We start from the raw sequence: 5824 nt of genomic DNA, 5'->3' as shown, positions 1-5824 counted from the left end.
AAATTGAAATAAGAACACCGTGAATTCATTGTCCCAGGAAGGGGAAACTTTATTGACACATTCCTGGGGTCAGATACATCACATGATCACACTGACAGAACCACAGGCACATAGACACAGGCAACAGAGCATGCACAATGTCGGCACTAATACAGTGTATATCCACCTTTCGCAGCAATGCAGGCTGCTATTCTCCCATGGAGACGATCGTAGAGATGCTGGATGTAGTCCTGTGGAACGGCTTGCCATGCCATTTCCACCTGGCGCCTCAGTTGGACCAGCGTTCGTGCTGGACGTGCAGACCGCGTGAGACGACGCTTCATCCAGTCCCAAACATGCTCAATGGGGGACAGATCCGGAGATCTTGCTGGCCAGGGTAGTTGACTTACACCTTCTAGAGCACATTGGGTGGCACGGGATACATGCGGACGTGCATTGTCCTGTTGGAACAGCAAGTTCCCTTGCTGGTCTAGAAATGGTAGAACGATGGGTTCGATGACGGTTTGGATGTACCGTGCACTATTCAGTGTCCCCTCGACGATCACCAGTGGTGTACGGCCAGCGTAGGAGATCGCTCCCCACACCATGATGCCGGGTGTTGGCCCTGTGTGCCTCGGTCGTATGCAGTCCTGATTGTGGCGCTCACCAGCACGGCGCCAAACACGCATACGACCATCATTGGCACCAAGGCAGAAGCGACTCTCATCGCTGAAGACGACACGTCTCCATTCGTCCCTCCATTCACGCCTGTCGCGACACCACTGGAGGCGGGCTGCACGATGTTGGGGCGTGAGCGGACGACGGCCTAACGGTGTGCGGGACCGTAGCCCAGCTTCATGGAGACGGTTGCGAATGGTCCTCGCCGATACCCCAGGAGCAACAGTGTCCCTAATTTGCTGGGAAGTGGCGGTGCGGTCCCCTACGGCACTGCATAGGATCCTACAGTCTTGGCGTGCATCCGTGCATCGCCGCGGTCCGGTCCCAGGTCGACGGGCACGTGCACCTTCCGCCGACCACTGGCGACAACATCGATGTACTGTGGAGACCTCACGCCCCACGTGTTGAGCAATTCGGCGGTACGTCCACCCGGCCTCCCGCATGCTCACTATACGCCCTCGCTCAAAGTCCGTCAACCGCACATACGGTTCACGTCCACGCTGTCGCGGCATGCTACCAGTGTTAAAGACTGTGATGGAGCTCCGTATGCCACGGCAAACTGGCTGACACTGACGGCGGCGGTGCACAAATGCTGCGCAGCTAGCGCCATTCGACGGCTAACACCGCGGTTCCTGGTGCGTCCGCTGTGCCGTACGTGTGATCATTGCTTGTACAGCCCTCTCGCAGTGTCTGGAGCAAGTATGGTGGGTCTGACACACCGGTGTCAATGTGTTCTTTTTTCCATTTCCAGGAGTGTATTTTAGTGCTTAAGGAGTTTTCGTGTGTTGCTGGAAACCTTAACATATTTTGTGATCTTTGCTATGGAGTTGATGGTATGTGGAGGCCGTGGTCGTGCAGAGACGTGGCTAATTGGCGGTTGTGTTGGATTGCGACCTAACCAGGCCTTCATGTGAATTACTTCCCACCGATTGATTAAAGCAACGAGGAGTGGAATATTGCGCTGACTGGACTGGAAACTTACAACCGCACAGAGGCTAACAATTATTGGTCGAATAGAATTTATGGGAATTGAACCCAGTGCATAAGATATTGAGTTTTGAAACTGTCTGGAATAGGGTTTGTGCTACGTGCAAACATCAGTAGATTCAAATTTGAAGTACGGAGCCGGCCGCAGTGGCCATGCGGTTCTAGGCGCTTCAGTCTGGAACCACGCGACCGCTACGACCACAGGTTCGAATCCTGCCTCGGGCATGGATGTGTGTGATGTCCTTAGGTTAGTAAGGTTTAATTAGTTCTAAGTTCTATGGGACTGATGACCTCAGATGATAAGTCCCATAATGCTCAGAGCCATTTGCACCATTTTTTGAAGTACGGACTGTGGATGCATTGATTGAATTTAACCAGAAGGGATCAATAGGACAGCTACTGGGTTTCACAAAAGGGCAGGTTTTGAAAAGGATCCTAATAAATTCTACAGATCTGACCAGTCAGTGGATATACTCCCTGTCAGTACAATCTGCGTCGAGTGTAACATCGCAACAAACTCTTATCCCAACAATAAATTGATCCATACACTTTACGGATTCTTCCCATCAGTGGGAACAAGGCATAAGATCGCTGAGACCCCTGCCACCAACGCTACTTACCTCCCAGTAACAGTTCAGGCTTTGGACAGTCTGGAGCTGCGTATTGTGGACCAGGATAAGCCATTTGTCGATTTTCGCGGCGAGGAAATCATTGTGCGGCTATGTTACAGGAAAAGATATAATAATGAAGCTAAGATCTGTGCCCATAAGGAATTGCAGCATTCTGTATTTAAGCATTTTTATGAGTCGGTGTGTGGGGCCATTTAGGTATCTATGAAACGATAACGCAAATTAGAGAGCAGCTAATGTGGCCGAGCCTTTATAAAGATGTTAAGAGGTTGGAGCAGGAATTTCAAGACTGTAAGAGGAGCAAAAGCGAACCAAACCCCCTCAGCTGGGAGAGCCTCAGTTTAGGAGAGTAGAACACCTAATGGTTATTGTGTCTCTTATGCCACAAGAAGCAAGGCAACCATTATCTTCTTTAGGGGTGGACACATTTTCAAGGTTTGTGTGGTTGCTCCCTGGTAGATGCACGAATACATAAGTCACACTCAAACTGATGAGTGGGAAATTTGGCGTATATGGGACACTGAATGTTCTTGTGACCGACAACGTTCCCCCTTTGTATCTAGAGAGTTCAGGAAGTTCTAGTTTAACAGTGCGATTTCGCACATTACCACAATCCCATATTATCTCCAACCATCGTTTGTGGAGCGAGTCAAGAGGAACTTAAAGTTGGCCTTAATAATTTACCATAGTAGCTCGCAGACAAAGTGAGATAATTATATTTCCTGTATTAACTCCGTCTTTAACATGGCCGTTTACTAGAGCCATAGAACACCTCCAACTAAATTAATGTTTACCTTCCAGGATCATTCACCGTTGTTGAATCTTGTGTCTACAAATTATTTTCTTTCGGAAGATCTTCACCTAGATGTTATTAAAAAGAACAGGGAGGCTGCTAGAAGAAATATCCAGGGAACACATCGGAGTGGAGTCGACCATTATAATAAAGGTAGGGGTCCAGAGCAAAGGTAGCCGTAAAATTACAAAGAAGATGCTACCAGGGTTTCTGGGTCCTTATGATGTGGTGAAGGTACACTATGTGATCAAAAGTATCCGAACACCTGGCTGAAAATCACTTACAAGTTCGTGACACCCTCCATCGGTAATGCTGGAATTCAATAGAGTGTTGATCTACCCTTAGCCTTGATGACAGGTGTCATTCTCGCAGTCATACGTTCAATCAGGTGCTGGAAGGTTTCTTGTGGAATGACAGTCGATTCTTCACGGAGTGCTACACTGAGGAGAGGTATCGATGTCGGTCAGTGAGGCCTGGCACGAAGTCGGAGTTCCAAAACATCCCAGAGGGCCGGCCGGAGTGGCCGAGCGGTTATAGGCGCTACAGTCTGGAACAGCGCGACCGCTACGGTCGCAGGTTCGAATCCTGCCTCGGGCAAGGATGTATGTGATGTCCTTAGGTTAGTTAGGTTTAAGTAGTCCTAAGTTCTAGGGGACTGATGACCTCAGAAGTTAAGTCTCATAATGCTCAGAGCCATTTGAACCATCCCAGAGGTGTTCTATAGGATTCAGGTAAAGATTCTGTGGAGGATAATCTATTACAGGGATGTTACTGTCGTGTAACCACTCCGCCACAGGCCGTGCATTATGAACAGGTGCTCGATCGTGTTGAAAGATGCAGTCGCCAGCCCCGAATTGCTTTTCAACAATAGGAAGCAAGAAGGTGCTTAAAATATCAGTGTAGGCCTGCGCTGTGATAGTGCCACGAAAAACAACAAGGGGTGCAAGCCCCTTCCATGAGAAACACGACCACACCATAACACCACCGCCACCGAATGTTCTGTTGGCACTACACATGCTGGAAGATGACGTTCACCCTGACATCGGATCGCCACATTATGTACCATGATTTACTGTATTGAAGATGCACCAGCATTGAATAGGTCTCGCCGCAGCAAGGCAGATGTTTAAGTGACATCAGATGACCACCAGACTTAGTACATTGAAAGTTATTGTGGCGTGGGACGCCACAGTGAAAGTTAACCGATGGGGTGTCTATATAAAAATGATTGAGAATGTAGTAAAATTTACTAACAGCATTTATTTTTCAAAAGGAAAAACAGAAATAAATTATAGTTATTGATTGAATACTGTAAACAACTAACAGTTGGGTTAAGATAACAATGGACAAGGATCCTGGGTGGCAGAAATGAGTCAAGTACTCTGGCCCTAAAAATGTGGATAACACAGTCTGAATTGATCTGACGCTGAGCAGACTTTGTTTGATAATCTACAGAAGTTCCTCAATACAGGTGCAGCTGAGAGCAAGTGGCGATTCAGATCTGTTCGCCCTGAGAAGGCTGGAGCAGCCATACATTACCCTGTTTGCTTCGTGCAGTGTTGTAAATTGCAGCTGGCGAGAAGTGCGCGGTGGTTGGTGTCAAGACGTGGGGGCGGCACCTGTGAATCGACCGCGGCCACAAAAGAAATGCAAAAATCTCACGGTCTAGCGATCAGACAGACGGATCGCAATTCACTCTCTACCGCAGCCCTGAAATCATGGTAGATTTCAATGTGTGACACACCCGTTCGCTGGCTGTACCAATGACCAATTTGGCTCACTTATACGACAGAGCGCACAAGGATACCAAACGTCGAGACTGGTAAACCAAAGATGAATAAGTGTGCCCTCGGCAAACGAGTAGCCAAAGACGTTTCAAGACACACTGTTGGTACAGTAAGAACTTCACGTCAGTCTCTCCAATCTAACTACTTGCAAGTGAAGTCAGTCTCAGGACTGGTCCCAAATACCAACCACACATGGCTGAGCTTTTACCAGAAGATGCTTCCCGACCAAAGTCCAGAACCTGAGTGCTTCACACCTCTCCAGATAAAAATTTCCGTTTTCCCGCGAAGTGCTCGAACAACACCGTCTTCACCCCGTCTTGAGCCAATCACAGGGCCTTAGAGGCGCTAAATCTCCCCTCCTACACGACAGCACAAACTCATCTCAAACCAGCGCAAGAGTTAAGAAACCTGCATCTCTGAAATAAAAGAAACCGCCAATTAATAGCTTTTTTAAGTTTTTGCGGAGGGAGAAGATGTTTTTCTCCAAAGTCGCGTCGCTTCCTGTGGTGGCAAGTGAACAGATAAAATCATAAAGATGAGATTTTCACTCTGCAGCGGAGTGTGCGCTGATATGAAACTTCGTAGCACATTAAAACTGTGTGCCGAACCGAGACTCGAACTCAGGACCTTTGCCTTTTGCGGGCCAGTGCTCTACCAACTGAGCTACCCGAGAACAACTCACGCCCCGTCCTCACAGCTTTACTTCTGCCAGTACCTCGTCTCCTATCTTCCAAACTTTACAGAAGCTCTCCTGCAAACCTTGCAGAACTAGCACTCCTGAAAGAAAGGATATTGTGGAGACATGGCTTAGCCACAGCCTTGAGGATGTTTCCAGAATGAGATTTTCACTCTGCAGCGGAGTGTGCGCTGATATGAAACTTCCTGGCAGATTAAAAGTGTGTGCCGGACCGAGACTCGAACTCGGGACCTTTGCCTTTCACGGGCAAGTGCTCTACCAACTGAGCTACCTG

This window comes from Schistocerca americana, chromosome X (assembly GCF_021461395.2).
Source record: "Schistocerca americana isolate TAMUIC-IGC-003095 chromosome X, iqSchAmer2.1, whole genome shotgun sequence".
NCBI classification, from domain to species: domain Eukaryota; kingdom Metazoa; phylum Arthropoda; class Insecta; order Orthoptera; family Acrididae; genus Schistocerca; species Schistocerca americana.
The sequence above is the reverse complement of the archived record's forward strand: the minus strand, read 5'-3'. Positions refer to the sequence as shown.